This window comes from Podarcis erhardii (assembly GCF_964252035.2).
Source record: "Podarcis erhardii genome assembly, chromosome: 6".
In the NCBI taxonomy this organism is placed as follows: Eukaryota; Metazoa; Chordata; class Lepidosauria; order Squamata; family Lacertidae; genus Podarcis; species Podarcis erhardii.
The window spans coordinates 82,324,590-82,350,168 of NC_138510.1; the positions used below are offsets into that span (position 1 = coordinate 82,324,590).

A 25,579-nucleotide genomic window follows, 5' to 3' on the forward strand; every position below is an offset into this window, starting at 1 on the left:
TGCTGGTAGATCTTGAGTTTGAATTATCCCCTTGGTTTTCAGATAGCTATGGTCAGCAGCTAGGTTTTTTGGAGAGCCTCTTTGGGGAGGGGTGATTGACCTTCCTTTCCCGAGCTGTTAGGAAAGCTTGTTACCCAGCAGTGGGTCTGTGTGCCTTGAGTTTTCCTCCTCCTCCTCCTCCTGTGTATTTGTGGAGGCGAAGGAGGAGCGCAGCCAGGAAAGACATGCTGCGCCATTCCAGCAACCTTGACACATACGTGTGGTAACCATAGCGGGGAGGTGGCGGGGACACCTCACTGTCAGGAGCAAAAGAAAAGAATAGAAAAGACCCTACCTCATCTGAGTCCAGCTTCCATTTGTGGCTGAGCAGTGATTTAAGCCTCATGCAGCTGCAGAACAAATGTAGTAAAATTTATTTACATTGGCCCTTGGCCATAACAAAAGCGGAGTTAAAAAAGAAAGAAAAGAAATCACCCCTTTGCATTCCTGAAATCACAGCCCTTGAAGCATTTGCATAAAGCAAAACCAATAGAAGAGTGCAAGTACAGTTTGGCAATGAGAAATTAAAATTGCATCAGCAACAACAACAGTTAGTGGTGGTAGTAGTTGTAGTTTAAAAAGTATTCACTAATCACTAAGCCTTTTGATCTCTAGGAGTACTTGATTTGATTTTACTGGCATCAAAGACTAAGCACACAAATCCTTTTTGTTTAAATCTATCTTCTTCCCACACACCCCACTCCCCAAGACATTAGAACTGCATGAGGGGGAAGGTAGGCACATGGTTTGCATTCCCATCATTTGGCTCCATGTCTCCTTCCCCCACCACCGCTCGCATGAATTCAAGGTGTAATTTCTGAGCCTGCTTTCCTTTTGTAGGCTCCCCGTGGTTGCTGAGAGTTCTAAATTGTGTAAGGAATACAGCATGCTTTCCCAGCGTGGACACTTTCTCCATAGCTCTGTCCCACCACACCAGCTGTGACTGGTCACAGGTAGCTGAAAATTCATCCCCTTGGTGACAGTTGGTTCAGGTTGCTTCCCTCTAGGTTATGTCAACGGAAATATGACTTCCACAAAGAGGCTGTGTACATGCCATACATTTAAAGTACATCCCAAACCCCCCTGGGAACTGTTGTTTGTTAAGGGTGCTAGGAACTATAGCATGTATTTCCTGGGATTCTTTGGGAAGGCGATGGATGTGCTTAAAATTTATGGGGTTGCGTGCAGCTAAAGTAACATTCCTGAAGAGAGATGAGAGAAACTCTGGCTTCCCTTTGCATATGAGAGAACATTACGTGTAGTATTTGTCTGTCTATTTATAGAATATCTGAGTTGCATTTTTAAGATTAGGCAATCACTCATAGTGACATACTTTTTTTAAAAAGAGGGTTAAATTAGAACATTAAAACCACAATAGAAAGCAGAAAGCTATGCAGATAATTTCAAGAAGGAGCCAGTGGATGCCAGATAGAATAAACATGTTTTTTTCTGGCAGTGAAGTAGGAGAGCCAGTCAGACTTCCATTGGCAGTGAGTTCCAAAGGGTAGCTGCCATAATAGTAAAATCAAATACCTTCTTTGTGTTCTCTTGCTCCTATTATAAGAAAAGGTGGAAAAAGTAAGCAGGGCCTTATTAAATGCTTTCAAACTAAGCACTCTCTATGAGCAAGCTCTACGTTTATTTGGGTCTATCCTGTATTTGGAGCTGTGAAATGCAAGCAATAGAACTGATCCAGCAATAGTGAAGTCCTAGGCAGGGGTGGTACATCCCATTTCGCTGCTTGAGGAAAATCAAAAAGTGCCACCCTGCTCTGCATCCTTTACTGGTGGTATAAGGTGGCGGTGGTCAGTTCTGGCAAGATTTCACAAGATTTTTGTGAGATCTTGATGAAAATTGGAAGTGGGTGGGCTCATGGGGGCAACAGCTTGGGGGCTTCTGCCACCCAAGATGGCTGCTTCACCCCACTTCATGAGCAAGCCAGCAGCACCTCAATGCCCAACAAATTTATTGTAGTGTGAGTTTTGGGACCCCTCCTGAGGTGGTGTTTATTGAACATTCATCCTGATTTGCTTGCAGAAAGCTTGCACAGAAGTTAGATTGTATTTGCTCTTTGTTGTGCATTTGTTCTGATTTGTTTGTGGGGTCGTTATATGATGATGAGTTTTGGAGGCAACAGAGCTCTCAAGTTCACTTTTAACTGCACAAAGTTCTGGCGTGTGCTTGAACTGCACGATCAAAGTAGTGATCGTGCAGAGGCATGCTGTGTCAACAACATTCTGCTTTATCAAACTCGTGTTGTGGGGTGTTGTGTACAAGAGCACGTGCTGCAATCCATTTGTTCGGCTCTACTATAGAACTCATTGTTTCTTTGGCAGCAAGAGACTAGCGTCGTTATCCTCCTTGAATTCTTAATAAATACATGCAATCATTTCACAGTGCTCCAACTTCCAATTCAACAGTGTTCTTGAAGTCTTTAATGTTGCATCCATCAGTTATCCCATTGCCTTGCATGGGACAAGTTGGGAGGGTTTAAACAGGTGCTCAGCATGCATGTGGGCTGCTGCCAGAAAGCTCTTATTGACAATTGCAATCCATACAAAGGGAGATAAGTTCAAACTTGCTGTTGGAAATCCTTGTTTGTGTTGGTGCTCCACACTTGGGGAGTGATACTGAAGTCGACTTCTACCACCTCTTTCATTTCTTACAAGCTCATGTTCTGGAGCATGGTATGGAATGAAAAGGGGTTTAACACCAGCTACCTGGTGCTGCTTGATATGTAGCCACTTCAGCCGGCTAATCTCACAATGGTCCACTAGGTGCCCATCATTTTGTTTCAGGACCCCCTCAGGTGCAGAGTCTCTAAATGTTGCATGTGATCAGACAACAAAATGGGAGAAAGTGGTTCAACTATTGCTCTCCCAAATGCAAATCATGAGCACCCGCAAGGGTTTTTCAGTGTCAGCCAAAGGCAGATGGCCACATCGAATGGACTGGAGACGTTACATGGTTGATTGAAGTGGAGCAAATTGCTTAACAAGATTTCATTTTTCATAAGTTATTAGTGAAACATTCAAAAAGCAACTAGGACAACCCCCCCTCCGCAAATTGCCAGTATTTTGCAGCAAAAACTTTAACTTAGCACTTTTTGTTATTTGCTTAAATTAGGGTAGATTATATTAGCACCTCCCCCTGCACAGACATACAATTTCATGCTATACTCAGGTATATATATTTTCAAATCAGTCAAGTTCATTCCAGCCCGCCTTATAGAGAGGTTCTTACTTATCATTCATCTCAATACCCAAGTACAGTGTAGCTGTTAATCTCCCATGTACAAATAGTTTGGGGGGTGGGGAGAGGTTGAGTAGGAATGTAGGTATATTTTTACCTGTCTTCTCAGAGTTAACTCTATCTCTTTCTTGTATAGAGAGGTGGGAGAACAGACATATAATTTAGCAACTATATATTAAATGTCCAAGCCTGTAAAGATCTACGCATTTACAACTTTGTACACTTGAGAATCAACAGAAAAACCTCACCCCTGCTGTTCTGTTTTTCAAGGTCACTGCCAAAACAAGATGCCATGTGTGGCACACAGTGTAATTTGTATAGGAGGCATGGGAGCAGATGGAGCCATAATTCACTAAGCCAAGCCCTATGCAACCAACTAATATCAAACTATATTTTTTTCCCCGTGGCTTGCCTTCATACATTTGACTTTCAATTTCCATAAATACCAGCCTTTCTGCAAGCAGGAAAGAAAATAGTTAGGGCCCCAGTTCTGAACTCACTTATCACAAGCCAAGGGAACTCTACTGAGGAAACTCTTCAGCAATGAAATAAACATTGTTCCTCCATATTTATCTTTGTGTCATTTAGATCAGAAGAGTGCACTTTGAGCTCGTTTTCCTTCTCCCCCCCCCGCCCCCCTCCACCAAGGAAAAATGCAGACACCACAATTTCTGAGCAGGCAGTGGAAGGAAACTGTTGTGAATCACCTGCCTGGTCACTTGTACTTAAAACTAATTCAAACAAAAACTAGTGTGTGGGGTAAAACGGTTTCTGGTCTGTACTACTAAAGACTACAGACGGGTGAAATTGTTGAATGCTCTTTTCTCCTCCAAATAATAAAAAGACTTCTCTAGAGAAAATTAAAATCATATCAGTTAGCAGGGTTCTACGCTATCATCTTTGCATGCAAGTTTTATGGTGCAGGATTTGTTTGCTTTTTTAAAAAATGTGGGAGCTTTCAAACTTCATTTATTCATTCATTTAATGAATGCACCACATTTCATATGAGGATCACAAGGTGGTTTACAGTATAAAAACACAAAAATGCATAACATAATATCAAATGAAATAATACTCCCACAACCTAGTTTAAAAGGCCATAGGCTGTTTAATTAGCCAGTAGCCTGCGTGAATAGAATGTTTTTGCCTGCCGCTAGGATATGCAATGAAGGCACCAGGCAAGTTTCCCCAAGAAGAGCATTTCACAAAGGAGGAACCCACAAACATGCAGCCCCACCTATAGCCTGCTTTGCAGTAATTCAGTACAAGAACAGATTTAACGCAGAATCTGATACTTGTGACTTGGTATTAAGGCACCAGAGTGATGAGGGTCACTAGACAGACCCTGAAGGTTGATTGAAAAGTCACCGTATGCTAGGACTGGGTGAATCAGTCTATAGAATCATAGAATTGCAGGGTTGGAAGGGATCAGGAGGGTCATCTAGTCCAACCCCCTGCAATGCAGGAATCTTTTGCCCAGCCTGGGGCTCGAACCCACGCTCTACCGACTGAGCTATCCCAGGTCCGTGCAACATTTCACATGTATTCATTCATGTGTCCATTCATTCCTGTTTCCACATTAATCTGTTTTTAAAAAAATCAAAATCATATTTAAATAAGTATTTTATGTGCATTCTATTCTAAACTAACTTTGTGCTAAAATATTAATCTTAATGCATTTTGGGTACATCTAAACTGTCCAATTGCATTCCAAGCTGCACATTAGTTCCGGTGGTATGGATCAGGTCTGCTCACAGAGATATAATTCCTCAAGCACCGCTATGAACTGTGTCATTGGATGCCCAGTCATCTGTATACATCTGTTGGATTTAAAAGGTCAGAACACAAACAAGAGTTGTGCAAGTGGCCCTCTCCATAGGTTTTTGTAGTTTGATTTTAATAACTATACGTGTGTGTGTGTGTGTGTGTCTGTGTGTGTTCCTGTTGTTCCTTATCTTCCAACATATACATTTTTTGTTCCAGGAAATGTCAGGAATGCCTTCTGGTTGCTTTTAAATAAACATGAAAGACTCCCTTGCAAGACACAGTATTTTAAATAATTACAAAGGAGGAAGTGTGCTTGGATTATAACAGTTTAAGAGTTTTGAAAGGTCAAGAATCTCATGCTGTAATTAACATGCATTATCTTTATCACTGAACCCAAAGTCTTCTGCTATTGTGTACCTCCATTAGGCTCGGGCAGAATTTTAATATGTCTACAGCATAATCTGCTCCTATACACTTAACACTAAGCTGCGCTGCTCAACTGGGATCTAACATTACTTGACACATGTTACTGTTGTCATTTCATTTGTCACTAAAACCTTGTTTACTTGCTTCCTGGTATTAATTATTGGGAACAGGATCCTTTCAGGCTAGAGAAGTAGCTCTTTTAACTCCTGTCTAGACTTTTCAAGGGAAATATTGATGAGCCCTTTCATGTTTCTGCTAAACCAGAGATTGAGATAACAATGTGTTTTAGTGCAAACAATGTAAAGCCTCATTATTTCTTGCCAAAAAAATATATCAGCGCAACTCCTACCCTCCTTATTAGTCACTGGAGCAATAATTTCTTACATAGTTGGATACTTCCTCAGTTTGTCAGACTGATTAATTAACGGCTCACAGCAGGAGCTCAGAACTGAACAACCTACAGAAATTGTAAAAGATCAGCATTACTAGTTCATAAAATATTGGAATAGATCCCCATGTAGAAAGGAAGGAAGAGTGTTCTGATCATTCTTTGCTTTCATGTGACCATTCTAAAGTCACCCATGCTTTCCTAAAGATTTCTGGATGGTAGGTGAAGATAATTTGAGTAAAAATAAAAGGGCAGATTTGCTCTAATGCCCCGAAGAGCCGTCCTTTCTGTGGAGAAGATATGGGAATCTAAGATTCCGAACAATATTTGTAAAAAAAGGTTACAGCAACTTTGTCACTGAAGTCTGCAGATATAGCACGCATTTGTCTGAATTCAAAGAACCGTGTGAATACTTATCCTATAGCTTGCAGTTCGTTTAGTGGATTTTCTCCTAAATCCAGTCCACTCCCCTCCCCACTTTGACTGTTACTGTCTGGCAGTTCTTTTTAAAAGCTTTTGACTCTCTCCAGCTATGAGAGTTCCCCTTTTCTAAGCCCCTCTAATAGTGCTGAGTGGACAAAAAATTACAGATGCGGGAAAAGCTGACAAATGACTGCACGGTCCCTCCTCCTCCCTGCCTTTCCAGTGCCTCGACAGTCAAAGCTTCTGCCAAAACATGCCTGAAAGCTAGCGAAGGAGACAAAGGCACAAAGATCCCATTTGCTCGAGGAAAATAGACTTCATGTGTAAAACACCAGCAAGAAGAATACGGAGCTGGCAAGATGTCCAAGGCTTCAGAGGCAAAATGCAGGGGAAAGCATTCTTAGGAAGATGAGAATTGTATATACTAAGCTCAACAAAATAGCTGCAAAGAGGGACACTTTACAGGCATGAGAGCTTCCATGAAGAAAGACTGAATAGAAAATTCTGAGTTTTATAGAGCACACTCTAACCTTTTACTTCAGGCTGTTCATAATCTTCGCCAAATAAATATTTTTCAAGCACTGCAACAAGGAAACTCAATATATGAATTATGCAGATAAAATAATTTTGCATATATTTCCAGAACTCAAATGATTCCTTTATAAAGCAGAGGTGGAGGCAGCAATCCTGTACACACAATCTGAGGTAAATCTCATTGATCTCGGTGAGATTTACTTCTAGGTAGACATGCTTAAGATTGCTCTGTTAGGCTCTTAGAATTTGTGGTGGTTTCTGCAGTTAAGATGGCAAAGCAGGGGTGGAAAGGAAGATCACAGAGAACAGAGATGAGGCAATGGGGACTGGGGGACAAAAGAGAATGAAGATGTCAATGTCATAAAACACTTCCTGTATGATACTACAGATTTTCCATAATGGAATATTAAAAGATGAAGACTGGTACTTGTTATACAAATAAGGCAAATCTCAGGATGGCCATAAATTTCATAAATATCTGGCCGAAAAGCCCTAGAGGTTTACCACATCTCCTTCCTTCCCAGTCCCCCTAGCCATAGCCCTTGCCCATAGATACCCAGTTCTCCCTTTGCACCACTGTTTCTACTTAGATGCCCACCGATTTTAGCTTAGTGCAGTTGTTGTTGTTTTTGGCATATAGTTCCCAGACTATATGCTTCGTGAGACAGTAATCAGGGGCCTCCAGGTGTTTTTCTACTCAGATGTTGTTGCTGCTCCAATCAGCATGGCCAGTTGTTAAGGCAGGGGGAGTTGCAGTCCTACAAAATTTGGGCAGCCACAAGTTTTCCATAGCTGGTTACAGGAGTCCTCTATTTAAAGGATTTTGTCAGTGAGACTGACCTGCAAGTTCTTTTTAAAAGCTTTTGACCTACTGACTGTTAATCTGCTTACTGCCACCAAGACGTGTATCACAACTAGTTGAAAGAAAGATGGCTGACCCTCCATTTTCAAAATGGAGGCACACCAATGGCACATCAAATTTTGAAATATCATTATTTTATCAAATTTAACTAATTATTTCACTATGGACAGCATAATGCATTTGGTAGGGGGGAAATGACTTTATATGCAATGTTTGCAAGAACTAGTTTCTAGCGTATAAATATTTTTCTCCCTTTTGTTAATTTTCTCATTTTCCTTTCCATAATTTAAATCTGTTTTTCTTATATTAACAACAACAGTGAAATCCGGGTAATTCTGCTTGAACAAAATATAAGAATTCCAATTTTCAATTAAGATCCACAAAATTTCTTGGGACTAGGGTGTTCATAAATCTCAAAATATTTGTATTTATTGTATGTCTTCTTCATCATGAGTCAAAGCAACTGTTGTTTTTTATTGTAAGATTACATTTGCCAGGTTGCTTCATATCAGAAATTTAAATGCACCTTTCATGACAAGAGTTTTTAGTTGCTGTTTTGAAGACTGTTGTTGGCATCCATCTGTCTTGAGAGACAATGAAAGAGTGCATCATCAGGAGTAAAGTCAAAACTGTTACAGTTATAGCACCTGCTGGGGCTGTAGAGACCAAAACGGGAGAGACATGTTTTATTGCAGCTGGGGCAGATGAAGGAGTCTGCACCATGGCATTTCTTCTTTCTCTGCTCCTCCCAGTAGACATTTCTCCTCTGGTCATTGCTGTGGATACACAACCTGACTGCCTGTCTGCAGGCACTGCAGTCGTATGCAAAGGATTCCTACATAGAAGGGTTAATGCTTTCAGCCTTCATGTCACATTTACAGACATCTTTTTAACACAGAGTTGGTCTGCCAACAAGCCTGGTGCCTGAGGCCAGCTCCATGTAAAGGACGTCCTTCGGGATCCTGCCTCCCCCCCCCCCCCAATGTACATGACCAAGCAAGTATAGACATCGCTGAGACAGAAGTGCGAACATGCTGGGAATCTGGGCTTGGAAGAACACATCTTTGTTTCAGCCTCTGTCCTGTCATGTGATGCCCAAAATCTTCCTTACACAGTGTAAATGGAAGGCATTGCGGCCTTGATGACTGTAACCATTATATATATAAATATGTATGGAATATGGAAATTCAGAAAAAAGCTGGAGTGCTACCCAGAAAAAGTTCCACTGGGCTTTCATGCTATGTTACCGTGCTGCAGATTAAGGCCATGGTTCAAAACACACAGGGAAGTGTTCCACTGAAACCAATGTGATTTTAGAACTGTAGGTTTTGTATACAAGTCATATGACAAACTCAGATTTTGTTGCAGATTCAGAAAATCACATGCACACACACAAACACTGGTTTATAGGCAGTGCTCACATAGATGTATGTATGTATGTATAATCTTGTAAGCTAATTAAGGTCATGCATTAACATTGTGAAGCCCAAGTTCATATCTTGGATCATATCTTGATCCAACAGAATAGACTTGGTAAAAATGGCGTATTGAATAATGTTTGGTATGAATAGTTACTTTTTAAAAATAGCATAATTTTAAAAAGTCAATGGTGTAAGTGTGTTGAAAATACTACTAGCTTTGGTTTTGAAAGGAGGCCCTTCTGTTAAGTATTTGCAAATTTGATTGACATCTGGAGTGAAGTTCCTTGAATCTCTATATAGGTTATGAGATGGAATATTTTGCTCCTGATGTTCTAATGTCAAGTAATATTTATTTTAGTGCAATCCCATAAGTGTCCACTCTGAAGTAAGCCCCAGTGTATATGTTCTTATCCATACTGAGGCATTTTAGTTGCAGACTTAAAGGGTGGGATCAGTAGGAAAACGTCTATTTAATTTTTTTCAACGTGTGGCTCCAGTACAGCTAAAATTAACCGCAAGAACCATCCGTTGAAACAGCGTTATAACATTCAGTTTTTAGTTATAACATTCACAGTTTTTAGTTGGACTTCTGAACATCTTAAGCATAAAAGTGAAAATATAATGTGAAAATATAATGTGTAAAATGTTGCAGGTTGGTTATATTCACAGTTTTAAGTTGTGTTACTGAGTAGCTTAAATAAACATAGATTTCAAAATGTAATGTATAAAATGTTGCAGAGGTTTCATACGTCCTCATCTCTCCAGGTCACACATCCACTGCTGCTTTCATGTCACTCAGATGGAGATTTGGAAATGTTGGCATAATGCTAACCTATACAACTTGCAACCCATCAAAACACGCAAAGCTCACAACCCATGTACAGTACAGGCGGGAGTTACAAACTAGGCTTTATATCAGGGATAAGGAACATCCAGCGCTATGGTCAATCTTGGCTTTCCAGGGGTGGTTGAAGTTGAGGTCATTTCCCCCCAAACCACAGCCACCTGTTTGCTGGGTGATGTCAGCTGATGGCCAGGGGGACACAGAATACTCAATCCTGCTAGATGCTGCTTTGCCAGTGTGTTCCTGCAGGCACCTGTTTTTTCTATGAGAGCATACTAGTGGATTTCATAATGGGCCAGTCTCTTTGGCAGAGGCATTGGCTGCAGCTGCACATCATGCTGACCTATGTTTAAGCAAGAAATACACAAGCAGGAAAGAGCTCCAGTGACTCCCAGGCTCACACAATTTTCACTCCCTTCTCTTCTTCCCATGTGGCTGGGTGGAGCTTGGAAGCTTTTTCTCCCAGCAACAATGAGCTGACTTTAAGGGGAAATGAATGCAAAAGCTTACAAAGTCCTCCTACTGGCCACAATGCTGAGAGAGGTGTTCAGTTCCAAAGCTAACTGCAGCTCCCTAGGTAGGCTTGAACCACCAACCTTCTGGTTAACAGCCAGACACACTGACCCATTACAAGAGTAAACAACCAAACCCTGATATGTGTACACACTGGGTTTACGTATCATGGTAAATCATGGCTTAACATACTGCCAACAAGCAACAGCAATGCTTAAAAGAAAGAAAAAACTACTTCAAAGAAAGGGGAGTAGGTTGCAATAGTAAGTAAGTAGATATAGTATTCCTGACAAACCAAGTTTTATTTTGATTTTTTTTAAAAAAAACACAACAACCTGTTTTTGCAATTATTAAAATAAAAATAGCCGTAAAATAATACGGTGAAATATGACTGTGGCGTGACAGATTATTTGCATCACAATTTGCATCACAATGCATTAAATGTTCAATCTGCTATTGTGCTATAGCATACAACTAGGGAAATAGTCATCATTGTGACATCTGATGCAAGGAGAAGGAGAAAAAGCAGGTTTCTGTGCTGCAAGGTCCTCTGGAGGTGTAGGCAGTATCACTCCACTCCCGTTGCACCCCCTGTGAAGGCTAGGTTTTGTCTTTTTTGACTACAGGCTCCCTACATGCTTATATTTTTTCCCATAGGAAGGAGTGGGAATTATTCACAGATATGAGATAAAGAAAAGGTACATTTGAGGAAACCATTGGAATGAGGTGGCCAAAGCTTGATCTTTGTTAGAGTGGTCATGGAGCCCTCTCTACAGAGAACAGTCCTTTATATTACTGGGCTGACCTCAAGGTGTTACTGCTAGTATACAAAGCCTTTAACAATTTGGGTCAGCTTACCCCAAATGTGCCAACTAGACTGCTTCAGTTGGTGGAACTGGCACTGTACACGTGTCACAAAGTACCTGCAATGCATCTGTAAGAACTCGATCATTTGGTGTGATGATCACCAACACTTTGGACTTCCCTACCAATTGATATCAGGAAGACTATCCTACTACATTTTTAACCTTCTGAATGCTTTAAATTACAGCTGTGGGGTTTTTTTCCTTTTTAGTGAAATGTTACTGTTGTTGTTTTTTGTAATCCACTTTGAGGTTCTTTTACAATCAAGCAGCGTAGAATTTTTTTGTTAAATAAATAAATAAATAAATAATATTACTAGCTCTTAATGGGGTTCCTTGAAGGAGCAGGTGTGCAGTTCAGAGGTATTCCTGGAACCACTGTTATCACTCGAGGCCCAAGTGGCCTAGGAGGCTGGAAGTGCCTGTGCCAACCTTCGGCCATTTCTAGATAAGGATAGCATGCCTATTTTGGTACTCATCCTCTTGTGACCTTCAAGCTGGACTACTGCAATGTGCTGTATATGGGGCTACTCTTGAAGACGAGCTCATACACATATACTGGTTGCGATTGTCCAATTCAAGGTACTTGCTCTGATATTTGGGTCCAGGACCCAAATATCTGCAAAGATGCCTTCTTTCACATCAACTTACATGCGCTCTCAAGTTCAGGTCCACTGGGTAGTCCCTATACAGGACAAAGAATGTAGTGTTGGAACCACGAGGAACAGGCTTTTCAGTAGAGGCTCCTCACATGTAGAACTTTCTCCCTGCTGAGGTGCATCTGGTCCCATCACTTTGTAGTTTTGTGTGGCTGGATAAGATGTATCTTTTCGGGCAAGCACTTGGAGGAGAAGAGACTTGTTTAGATAAATGAATTCATTGCTGCTGTTGGTTTTTAGTAAAATGCTCCTTTAGTGAGTTGTGTTTTGTATCTTAACAGCTGTGTTATTTATGGAGTTTATAGATTCTTTTTATCTAATTTGACTTGGTTGTAAATCGCCCTGTGGTTTGTTCATACAGCAGAATAAATAAATACATAGGAAAGAGTCAGATACAGAGGTTGCATGTTCAAGCAAGCACTCCTGTGGTATCCTCCAGATGTTGTGAAATTCAGCTCCTCTCTTTAACACTGGCAGCAGTTGATGGAGGTTGCAGCCTGCCAGATCTGGAGGGCACCACGTTGGCTATTCTTGCTGTAAGATGTCCCAAGAATTAAGCTGGGGTTGGGCATCCCTACAATGATTTTCTCATCCATCTGCTAGCAGTCTTCCTTGCTATGGTGAGATGGTGATTAATGAATTAATTTCCATGTACATATCTTAAGGTGATGTACAAAATATAGGTGCTGCACAAAATATATAACTACCAAACGCCTTGGGAACCAAGCCCACTCTGTTCTGAATGGCCCCACCAGGAGTTCTCTCAACTTGAGCATGATAGAATGTTCAGAATTCAGAACAAACAAAATGTGGCTTAGTTGCAGGACCTGCAGGAATGCCTGTATAAAGTGTTGAGGTGTTTTTTTTTGGGGGGGGGAATGAAGTTTCTTTAAAAGCGACCCCTAAACAGTTAAGTCTGTCACATGCAGAGCATCATCATCCTCTTCATCCTCATCATCCTCATCTCCCTCCCCCCCCTCTCACACACACTGCATCAAACTACATTTACACAAACCTACCTTGTTTACCACACTATTCAGTTTGTCCCCAATGTCAGTATATTTAAATGCAATCTGAAGACTTCTTTGTTTGCACTGTTGTTTGGTTCTTAATTATTTTGTGCTGGGGGTGTAGTCCCTTAGTTAACTATACTGCTGCTCTGCTGTGTTTTATTATAGTGGAGTAATTTATATTTCTGTTTTATGTCTTACTGTATATGGCTGTTTTGACAATAAATTATGTGAAGCCACCCTGTGCTCCAAAATAAAGGGTGGAGCATAAAAATAACAAATAACTATTTCATGATGTTCCTTTATCCACACTCCTTCTGTTAATACACAGAGAGATGTGTATTAATTACATTTTCCTTCTTTTCCCAGATGAATTGGAAGAGGCAGATGAGTGACAAAGTTGGCTCAAGGCAGTTGGTCCAGCATCTTCTGTGTCTGCTCACAAGGAGCCGATGAGGCATGTTATCAGTCCATCAAGATGCAATGCAATGGCCTCTTCTGCCATTACATTCTTAGAAAAAGGCACAAGTAAGTTGTTTCTGTGAACTGTATCCAAATGCACGAGTGGTGAGGAATATTCATCACTAGAGACACCATGCTTGATTTTTTAATGCTGAATTTGATACTGCAATTTCAGGATTTTGTTTTTACAATGGCATTTCCAGTCCTTGGTGCTGTAGAGATCGTTTGTGCATATAAGAGCAGCTGTTTGTTTTTAAACACCCTCAAAGGAACTTAGAATAAAAGCCACCAAAACAAAATTTAAAAGCTTCACAATAAAAAGCAATAAATGTCGCATTAGTAAAAGAGATTGAAAACAAACAGGTTAACCATGTCCTTCAATGTGTTTGCAGTTTCTAGTTACACATATTCCATCTAACCTGTCTTCAGCCATCTCAAAACCATGAGCACTACATCACTGTGCAGCCGAAGGTAGCCTGGTACAAGAACTATGTATCTTTGGTACATTGCTTATTCTAACAAGGAGCCATCCTTCTCCAACCTGTTGCACTTCAGATGTTTTGAGCTACAGGTCCTATTAGCCCGCAGCCGGCATGGTCAGCAATCACGGATGGTGATAGTTGTAGCCTTGAGAAGCCTGCTTTGTGCCATTTTATATTCCCAGCAGGTTGTGGTTTGTGTGATTGAAAGTCTCTGAGGCGATCTACTTTTTCTGCATATATACAAAGCATATTTAGGAAGCTTCCTCTGCATCCTATCCTACTCCATCAAAAGGGAGGAAGGGATCTACTCGTTTCAAAAAGCCTCACTGAGTGGTCAGACAGGCAGTCTGGAACTCAAGAATTATAGGTGAAAGGAATGAAATGAAGGCCTGAAAGCTATAATTTATCTTTTTGTGGTGTCATCAGAAGCAGCTGTTAGAGGCAGGCAAATTAAAGATTTAGGCTTCCTCGGACAGTTAGCTCAGGAATGGAAAACTACTGAGAAGAACAAACAATTTGTGCCTATCTAAAAAAACTTCAGGATCTTTTGACCTGCCTAGTTTGTTTTCTTCTCATCTCATCTGTTCCTCTGGCTACACTGCTCCCCACATATGGCCGCAGATTGCAACCCTATACTATTCCCCCCCCCACTCCATCCAAGTACTACTACAGTAAGAAGCAATGAGAAGCAAAGGCTTGGCCCCCAATGCTGTCACCATCTTAAAGTTCTTTATATATATATATATATTAATATTTATTAAAATTTTTAAATACAAATGCACAAATAATAAACAAACTTACTTATATCATAACGTGGTTTCATCACTTCTTTGGACTCCCTCACGTCTCCCGCTCCCATTTACATCGTAAAAAGGTTTTTCCAAGCAAATTAGGATCTTATATCCACTCATTTAAATATAATCTAGCAATTCTCCAAAAAATTTATGTTTTCTTTAATCTCACTTATCATCAAATTCAAATCTAATTTAGTGGTGGGCAATTTTTTATAATCTAGCATCCTTCTTAACATTCAACCAAATTGCAATGTTTTTGTAAATACGTCTTAAATTTCTTCCAGTCTTCCTCAATCCTCTCTTCTCCCAGGTCTCGGATTCTGCCAGTCATCTCGGCCAGTTGCATATAGTCCATCAGCTGCATCTGCCACTCTTTCAGTGTGGGTAGATCTTGAGTTTTCCAGTTTTTAGCGATGAGTATCCTTGCTGCTGTTGTTGCATACATAAAAAATGTTCGGTCCTTCTTTAGCACCTTCTGGCCGACAATACCCAGAAGGAAGGCCTCTGGTTTCTTAGTGAAGGTATACTTAAATACCTTTTTCAACTCATTATATATCATTTCCCAGAAGGCCTTCACCTTAGGGCATGTCCACCAGAGGTGAAAGAATGTTCCTTCATTTTCTTTACATTTCCAACATTTATTATCAGACGAATGGTATATTTTGGCAAGTTTAACTGGGGTCATGTACCATCTATATATCATTTTCATTACATTTTCCTTCAGAGCATTACATGCGGTGAAGTTCAGCCCAGTGGTCCACAACCTTTCCCAGTCCTCAAACATAATGTTATGCCCAATGTCCTGTGCCCACTTTATCATAGCCGATTTAACCATTTCGTCTTGTGTATTCCATTTTAACAGCAAGTTATACATTCTAGATAGTACCTTAGTCTTTGGTTCTAACAATTCTGTTTCTAACTTCGATATCTCCACCTGGAACCCTAACTTTTTGTCATTTTTAAAGACTTCTTTAATCTGAGCGTAATGTAACCAGTCTCGCACTTTATCCTTCATTTTCTCCAAACTCTGCAATTTCCAATTGTCTCCATCTTTTTCTAATATTTCCCAATATTTTGGCCATTTGGCCTCCATATTGGGTCTTTTTCGGGCCTTAGCTTCCAGAGGCGAAAGCCACCTCGGAGTCTTGTTTTCCAATAAGTCTTTGTATTTTGTCCAGACATTAAATACTGCTTTCCTAACAATATGGTTCTTAAAGGCCTTATTGATCTTAACCTTGTCGTACCATAAGTATGCATGCCAACCAAAAGCATTGTTAAAACCTTCCAAATCCAGTATGTCAGTGTCTTCGGGAAGTAGCCAGTCTTTTAGCCAGCAGAAAGCTGCGGCTTCATAGTACAACTTTAAGTCTGGCAGGGCAAAGCCCCCTCTTTCTTTCGCGTCAGTTAATATCTTAAACTTAATTCTGGGCTTTTTGCCCTGCCAGACAAATTTAGAAATATCTTTCTGCCACTTCCGGAAGCACTCCGTCTTGTCCACAATCTGTAATGTTTGAAACAAAAATAACATTTTTGGCAATACATTCATCTTAATAGCAGCAATTCGGCCTAACAAAGAAAGCTTCAATTTTGTCCAACTGTCCAAGTCTCTCTTAATTTCAGTCCAACATTTTTCATAATTATCCTTAAATAGACTCAGATTTTTTGCTGTTATATTCACCCCTAGGTATTTTACTTTTTTAACCACAGTTAGTTCTGTTTCCCTCTGAAACCGTTCTGACTCTGTGTCTGTCAAATTTTTCCCCAGCACCTTGGTTTTCTGTTTGTTTAATTTAAATCCTGCCACCCGACCAAAGTCTTGTATCAGTTGCAATACTCTTTTCGTACTAGATTCCGGCTCCTGCAAAGTCAAAACTAGGTCATCTGCAAAGGCTTTAAGTTTATATTGTTTCGCTCCGACCTGGATCCCTTCCACCAACCGGTCCCCTCTGATCATATTCAAGAGCACCTCCAGAACCGAAATAAATAGCAGAGGGGAAATCGGGCAGCCTTGTCGTGTTCCTTTTTCAATTTTAAACTCTTCCGTAACCACATTAAAGTTCTTAAAGTTCACTGGGCTACTTTTTGATGGCATGTGACAGGCTGCTTACATACAAGGTGCCCATGCAAAACCCTTAGCATTTCTAGGTAGCACTATGGGGTCTCTCTGTGGTGGTTAACGAACATCTGCCTTCCCTTTTTTGGGGAGGGGAGACCACTGAGGTTACTTGAAGGGAAAACATTTTTTTACATACAAATTGTAACTGCCTCATAAACTGGAAATTATATAAAGCCGAAATCCCAAGTCCGCGTACTTAAAAGTAAACTCCATCAAGATCAACAGGACTTCTTCAAGGGGAATACAGTGGCACCTCAGGTTACAAATACCTCTGGTTACAAACACTTTGGGTTACAGACTCTGCTAACCCAGAAGTAGTACCTAGGGTTAAGAACTTTACCTCAGGATGAGAACAGAAATCATGCCGCTGCCACCTGCCCCATTAGCTAAAGTGGTACTTCAGGTTAAGAATGGTTTCAGGTTAAGAACGGACCTCTGGAATGAATTAAGTTCGTAACCATAGGTACCACTGTATATTCAGGACTGCAGCATTAATGGGAAATATACTGCTATTTCTATATCAGTTTCCTGACATGTAGGGCAAAGCTCATCCCACCCCAAAAGCTCTTTGCCTCTGCTGCACCCCTCCCAGTGTCCCCCCCCCATGCAATTATTGTTATTTATTTGCTTGTTTATAAGATTTCTGAGCCACCTTTAATCTCCCAGTATATATAATCTATAAATACTCTTAATGTATCATTGTAGTATAAAAACAACAAGCAAACAGTAACCAGTAAAACCATTTCAATCAAAACAGAATGGAACAGTATAGTATAGCATGTATGTTCGTTATCAATACCAATATTTATTAGTCCCTTTTCTCACAGTGTGACCCAAAGGGACATTGAAAGCAATTAAAAACAACCAAGTAAAAACCTAAAAACATAGCTTGACAGCTCCTGCCCAACTAAAAGAGTCTTCAAATGAAGGCTCAAAAAAGCCTGAATAAAGGGGGGGAAATACCTATATGTGTGGCACCCCACATGTTCAGTCCCTGACTGTTCCCATATCGAAGGTCTGCAGTGGGCTTTTACTCCTGTTCCCTCAAACATGAATATAATCCTCTGTGCAGAGCAACCCTGATAAAGCATAGTTCAACAATGTGTGAGGTAGTCTATTCACATTCAAGCAAACATGAATTTTTTTTTAAAAAAAACCTACAGTCTCAACCCCTGTGCTCAACACAGGTAAAGTTGCAGACTTAGTGCACATGGCAGCACAGAGAGAGAGATTTTAGGGTTGGGTCTTGAATATGCACATCTGCCTCCCATCCACAGATGCAGCATTCAGAGGATGAGGCAGATTCATGGATATGCCTCGTGTTGGCTAACCTGGCTTTGGAGCAGTTAGTATTCCCATGTTGTAAATGACCTAAGGCTAGATAATGACTTTCCTGAGGCCCCCTCCTAGTGCATTCATGGCCAAGGAGAGATTTGAACCAATGGGATGGTGCGGGTTCTGTCTCACAGCTCCCACCCTAAGCCATAACACCACATCGTCCTTGTCCAAAATGAGCAGCTAGCTATTCAGCATGGTAGCGGAACATGTTGCAACCGTTCCGTGCTTGTACGTTTTAGCAGATCGTGAGGAATGTTTTACAAAGCAGGGAAAGTGAAACAAAGAGAAAAAAACATATTCACTCAAACGGGGGGGGGGGGGGGAGTTGGTGATTTGTTTGCCCCCTTCGTATGCCGGCTGTTTCTACACTAGAGGATAAATAGCTGCTTTTATGTTGAACAATGCTTACCACATTCGCTGACAAGCAATTGCTTTCTCCCTGTTTAGTCAACCAGGCTTCCAGATAAAAGAAGTTTGGAAAGAAGAGGGGGTGGGTTTTCTTTCCCCTGCAGTGAGGAGAGACAAAACAGCCACAGTATTTGTGCCCTGTCCGTTGCTTAAGCAATGACTGAGCTGAATATCTCTAGTAAAAGTTTTGTTGCTGTTTACATCCCCCCCCCTTCACTTCTTGCCATGTCTACACATAATCCAGGCTGGGTGTGAATGCTAACATTGGCCTTCTTCAGCTGTCTCATATATATTATTTGGTGGTGAGTTTGTTAAAGGCTCTACACTCCACCTTTACAAAAGAAAACTACTGAAGGAGGCGAGGGGAGTCGGCATTTTTGCACAGATCCTTCCTCTATGAATTCTTTCAAATAAAAAGAGAGCCCCCACACCCTGATTAAGGTAGAATTAAGGCCCCTTCAGACTGCTGAGATTTAAGCTCTGGCTCCATTTATGGCTGGGTTTTGTTTTTTGTTTTTAACACACACACTATGGACTAGACTGTGATACAAGGGTATGCATCATGAATGTGCATCATACCATCTGTCTGTTCCATTTGTCCGTGTGGTTCTGCAGTCAAAACAAATCCGTCAACCCAGATTTGCTAGTGGTGGGTTGCCTAGGAGCCAGGATTACAGCATTGCTCTTGCGTGATGTGTGTGTGTGTGTGTGTGTGTGTGTGGTTGCTGTCTTTCATGATATTGCTTGCCTCTTCAATTATGCCCCCCTCCACACACACACACACACACACACACACAAATCTCAGAAGACTTTTGAAAGCGTTTCAGGAAGCATATCCAATTCCTCTTAAGAGAGGCTCAGAAATGCACCCAATTTGGATCAGGGAAACTGAGGAACAATGATTTATGTGGCTTATTATTCCTTGATGTGCAGATGAAGATGATTTATTTGGTTTCTTACCTGCCCTTCACCACAATTTAAAGGACAATTTAGAATATTTAAAACAAATTGTAGCCACAAGAATAGGGTGGGTCTTCAAAACACACATCTCAAGTGACAAAGGAATCTTCAGCATTCACCAAAAGCTGTATAGTGGAGTGGATATGCCAAACACAACTCTGTGGGAAGGGAATCTCACTACTTAGGTGCTGCCGCAGAGAATTTCCCACTCCACCACCCCAACCTTCTGAGGGCGGTGGAACTACCAGGAGAGCTGCTTCTTGCTGATCTTAACACATCATGAAGATGATGGCAACAATGATAAATGAGGAAAGCCAGACAGATGTTCTGAGTGGGCCTGTGGAAAAGTGATAGGTTGCTGACGCTTTTATTCCCAATCTGGCAACTTCATATTGTGCAGGCTATATCTTAAATGGACTTAGATATTTTATATGGAAATCTTGTTTGGACAGAGCTTACATCTATAAGCTCCATGGGTAGGCTGGAGACAGATGGAAGTTTTAGGAAGATAGGTCAATGTCAAGAGGCCTACTAGTTACTTACATAGGTAGCACTCTGAAATACTTGGTCATGTTTGGCACCTCTGCTCTCTCCCCAGTTTCAGCCTTCATCAAATGCTATTGCAAAGGGTGGGTTAGTGACTGCTCTTGTCATTCTCCGATTGGCTCTGTCTTTCTGTCTTGCACATGTGCAAATGGTGGTCCCCAACATGAAGAAAGGCTAAATCATATCCACATTTCTATTTTGCACTGCCAGAAAGAAAACATCAAAGATTTGATCCTGCATGTCATATGACTGCCTTTCTGCAAGGCAGAGAACCCAGCGCAGAGGGAAACAATTTATCTTGATAATCCAAAATGGAGGCTACAAATTTAATTCAAAGTTAATTTGGTGTTGCATTACGGAACAGCCTTTATTACATCCTGAGTTGTATTCAAGGTAGTCCCTGGTTCCATCAGTGCAAGGACTTCTCCTTGTTCAATGAACCGGTCTTCCCCATTCCACCTCCCACTTGCTTCCTCCATCGATTCTGGGGGTTGCCCCTGCCCTCTGCTGCAGATTGGGGGGGGGGCAGCGCAAGATGTAGGTGGGATGGGGGAAGTCCTGCTGCCCTAGTGCTAATCTTTGCGCTAGTACAATTATTTTGTTGAATATCTCCTCGTGTGTTCATTCAGTGATTTGATAAAGCTATGACTTGCACAGCTAATCCTGCATGACTTTACTTAGAAGTAAGAGCCAGGAAGTCCCATGGAGCTTACCTGGAAGCCATTGTAGATTCGATGGCACTGTTAGTGTCTATTGCTCCACAGCATGTGGTCTAAGATGTTTCATAAGTTTGGGGTATCGCATTCCCATGGCTCCCAATCGTCTGTTGTGTGATCTGCTTTTAAAACTGCCGCATGTCTATTTTTAACTGCCGTTGATTTTGCTTGTTGGCTCAATTTTGTTTTTAGATTTCATTTCGTCTTGCTTTTAGCTAGTACTTTTCATCTTATTTCATCTCGTGTACTATTGTAGAAAGGTGGGGAATAAATTCATAAATAGCCTGTGATTTCCCCTTATTCATTCATAGTATACATACTCTAACTAATATTGTCCTCCACTGAGGAACAGTGTTTACATATTACATATTCCCCCCACCCCACCCCACACACTCAGTTCATAGTGACTTTCCCCCCTCCCCCCCTCAGCCTCAACGGAACAGCCAACTCAGGTTGTGCATATAATTCCTCTCAAAGGAGCCCAGGGTGGTTCATGAGAAGTCCCTTTACAAAGAGGGCTATAGGTTGAAAGCAAAGAAGTGGAACATGGGAAGAGGCCTTATACCAGGTCAGAATTGTCTCCTCTGACTGACTGGTGGTGGCTCTATGGATCATTAGCACCACTTTTTTAACTAGATCCCTGTTCAGGCACTAGTTTCCCTTGTGATTAGGGAGAGTATGGGTCCACTGAGTGTTCTCTTGTTCCATCATGCCACCATGCCCATCTCTGGACTCCCGTGCACATTAGGACCAGGTTCTACTAAGGAGGTGTGCTAGTAGGAGCCAGTGCAGGTGGTCCTGCTTGTGCAATGAGACTTTCCCCTCTCCTCTCTTGCCCACTCTGTGTTTCCCCAGATTGGCTCTTGAGAACCCACAGAATACCACATGGATGGAGTGTGGGAGATTGCTCCCTTGGGCTACTGGAAAGCATGACATTGATGCTTCTCCAAGTTTCCCTTGTGATTAGGGAGGGTGGGAATGCATTGGCAGCTGCTTCTCCCATCATGTCAGTATGCTCATCCCTGGCACACTATGTGCCTGGGATAACAAACAGGTACAGTGGGGAGCCTACAGCACTTACACAAGCTCCTCACTTGATTCAGACCCCCTGATCCTCACTTGATTTAGACCCTCTGATCTATTGTGCAGGCCTTACCCTATGCACAAGAAGATCAAAAATATCCATTCTTAAGGAAATCAGCCCTGAGTGCTCACTGGAAGGACAGATCCTGAAGCTGAGGCTCCAATACTTTGGCCACCTCATGAGAAGAGAAGGTTCCCTGGAAAAGACCCTGATGTTGGGAAAGATTGAGGGCACAAGGAGAAGGGGACGACAGAGGACGAGATGGTTGGACAGAGTTCTCAAAGCTACGAACATGAGTTTGACCAAACTGCGGGAGGCAGTGGAAGACAGGAGTGGCTGGCGTACTCTGGTCCATGGGGTCACGAAGAGTCGGACACGACTAAACGACTAAACAACAACAACTACCCCATGGAAGTACCACAGGCTCTGTGCTGAAGATGTGGGTGGCAATGGGCACAGCAATGACAACACGGACAACATTCCCCAGTCTCCTTCACTGAATTTTAATTTCGGGGGGGGGGGGCAACTACTTGGATAGGTCTTACAACAGGCATAGGCAAACTCGGCCCTCTAGATGTTTTGGGACTACAATTCCCATGATCCCTAGCTAACAGGACCAGTGGTCGGGGATGATGGGAATTGTAGTCCCAAAAATATCTGGAGGGCCGAGTTTGCCTATGCCTGTCTTACAAGATGTCAGGAATTGAACATCAACCCTTCTAAATGCAAAGTATGTACTCTATATACTAAGTTATAGGGTCTGTGGAGGTGGGTATGGAGAATGCAAACATGGCAGGAGAGGGAGGAGAAGTTTCATTGTCTAAGTGGAATTTATTCCGCTTATGCAGTGACTTCAGCCTGGCGGGCTCTGGTCCATGGGGTCACGAAGAGTTGGACATGACTAAACAACTAAACAACAACAAAGTGACTTCAGTGGATTCAACCCACCGGTCTCAAATGCTTTTTTTTTATCAGCAGTTCATTTTTAATGTGCATTAAGAATGCTTTTATTTGTGTCCTAAGACTGTAATGAATCATACTTGGGGTGTGATTGTCACCAGTCCTTCAGCATTTATTCACTGCAGCAGCAGCAAAGCTCTTTTGTTTACCTTTGTTAATGGATCAAAGATTTCCAGATGTGAACAGAAGGAAGTTCACATTACTAGGAGAGCAGCGACTTTGTGCAACACAATCAAAAGAGAGTGAATTGTTTGGTAAGCCAGCAGGCAGCCAGCAGCTTACAAAGCTTTAGAATCAAAGTATGTAGAATTATTGCACACCTGGGGAATGATATGGTCAGAGTTATGCAGCTGAAGTCCTATTGATTTCAATCAATGGAATTCGAGCACTTGTTTCCCATTGAAATCAATGAAACTAAAGAGGGCTTAACTTTATATTGATTGTGCTGTTGTTTCTTAGTTGCGGGGGGGGGGGGGAGGGAGGACACAAATTTTCCAAAAGATTTAACCAACATTACAAAGGCTAATTGTTAGAATTTTTGAGGATTAGCCAGGTTAATAGAAAATTACATCAAATCCTAAAACGGAATTCATTTGAAACTTCCATCTTGAAACTAAAATATCCCTTCATCCATTAAGTTTGCTAAATAATAATAAAAAACAATTACAGTAAGTATTTCTACTGTTATTTTAAAAAAATAATTCGGTTGACTCACTTGCTGTGCATGAACTTTATAAGCATCAGCAGATATTATGGGATGGAATCCCTTGTTTTTCTGCTGGAACATTATCCTAAATATGTGCAAGTCTGTGTAGAAGCAACAGCAATAATTTGAACTGAGACAGAAGAACATAATCTTCAAAGAGCATTGCGTATCTAAAGTATAAACTAGCATCTCCATAATGCTCACTTCAGAGACTACTAAACGATAACCTGAAACTGCAATCCTATAGCCATGGGACTAAGTCCTTTTTAACTCAATGGGACTGACCTCTGAGTGGACTTTGTGCTACTTGAAAACCTTAAAAATAAGATTTCTTACATTGCGTGATTCATTTGTTTTGATCACTAGTTCCCCCACACCCAGTTTATATGACTTTTGGGTTTGTGTCATTTTTCAGTAAGCCATTTCACCTTTTTTAAAACCACATTATTGGATTATTCTTTTTAGCTGAAAAGAAAACAGGACCTGTGCAGCAGGTGATAAAGTAGTAGTGGCTGAGAAAGAGAATTGCAGGCAGATTGTATTTCGGTGGAAGGGGTAAAAATATTTTTAGAATACTTAGATTTCTCAATCAATCACCTCCTTGAAAAAAAAGTTGGATATTCAGGCTTAGATATTACTATGCCTTACACAGTATAGACAATAGTTGCATATGAGCTATGTGTCTCTTTCTGCATCCATACTCCAGGATTTTAGCTCTATTAGGCTCATGGTCTGCATGGAGTCTGCATGGAAGTCTCATTGAGTCCAGTGGGATTTACTTCAAGGTAAGTGGATGTAGAATTGCAACCATGATTCTAAGCATTTTTGCTCAGAAGCAAAGCCCACTGTTTTCAGGATTGCGGCTTCCAGTGTTTAGAAGGCAAAATGGATGGAACCTGCAGATAGAGCAGAAAATTGCCATAGGCTAACATAAGATATTGTTCGAAGAATGTAGAAATCTGTAAGCAGTGATCAGAGAGCAGAATGAAGAAGTATAATTCTGAAAGCTACATGGACCACTGATGTGGTGCATGTGTGTATAATAAAATGGAAAGCCATCTCATGGCTGAAAAATGCAAAAATGTGCGCACATTTAGGAACATTTAGAACATATGAATGTTCTAGCCCAGCCACCACCTTGTCCCTCTGTTTCTACACAGCATTTGATCTCCAATTTTCTGAGTGTTGAAGGATGCCTTCCAGAATGTAAATACAATTTCAAACTGAAATGTGCAAATTAAATAAATATACAGTTTTGTAATCTCAGCTGCGGAATATGTGCTTTTCTATTACAAAATGTAGTTTTTTCCTAGTTCAAAATCCCAGGTTACTTTTGGTTTTATTTACAATGGACTAATGCAATCCGTGACTTGCTATCCTTTCATCTATTAGAAATATGTTACCCATGAGTCGAACAATTGAAAACAGTCATAGCATATTTAAATAGGTGCTGTAATTTGTGGGAAACCTATGCAGCTATTGATATATGTACCTATCAATTCTGATATGCCACATCTAGCCTTTTCTCCCCATTTCTCTGTGCAGTTGATTTCTCTGATTTACATTTACAGATCTATTTAATTAAGCTAAAGCAGAGAAGTGCGTGTAGATCAGAGACAGGGTGGATATCGTGCAAGATTAATTTGTATTTTGCCCTAGACAATTTAGGGGTTGATTTTTTAGAGGAGCAAACCAAAATTGCTATGTAAAGGTGGTATGTTTTTAACTTATTATCTCTCTCACGCATGAAAATATTATAGTCATCACTGCAATTTGCAAGTTCTCTTTAAAGTCAAAAGAGTTACTCTGCTGAAGATTAATATATGTTACAGCCAATGGTGCAGACAGCCTTAGACAGAGGTGGGAAATGTTTTTCAACCCAAGACCACAATTCCTCATAGACAAACTTTCAAGGGCCGCATGCCAGTGGTGGGTGGTGCCAGAGGCAAAAAGTGAGAGGAACAACAGATGCTACTCTTGCGTTTGTGAACAGTAGGCTGCATTGC

General features: G+C 41.1%; 1 long non-coding RNA gene across 1 annotated transcript in view; it reads left to right on the forward strand.

The window, feature by feature from the left end:
* LOC309344051 overlaps positions 1-25,579 on the forward strand; it is a 97,837-nt gene that overhangs the window by 30,761 nt on the left and 41,497 nt on the right. The window contains exon 2 of the long non-coding RNA XR_014157581.1: positions 13,371-13,529. This is a non-coding gene — a long non-coding RNA (uncharacterized lncRNA). The remainder of the gene's footprint in view (positions 1-13,370; positions 13,530-25,579) is intronic.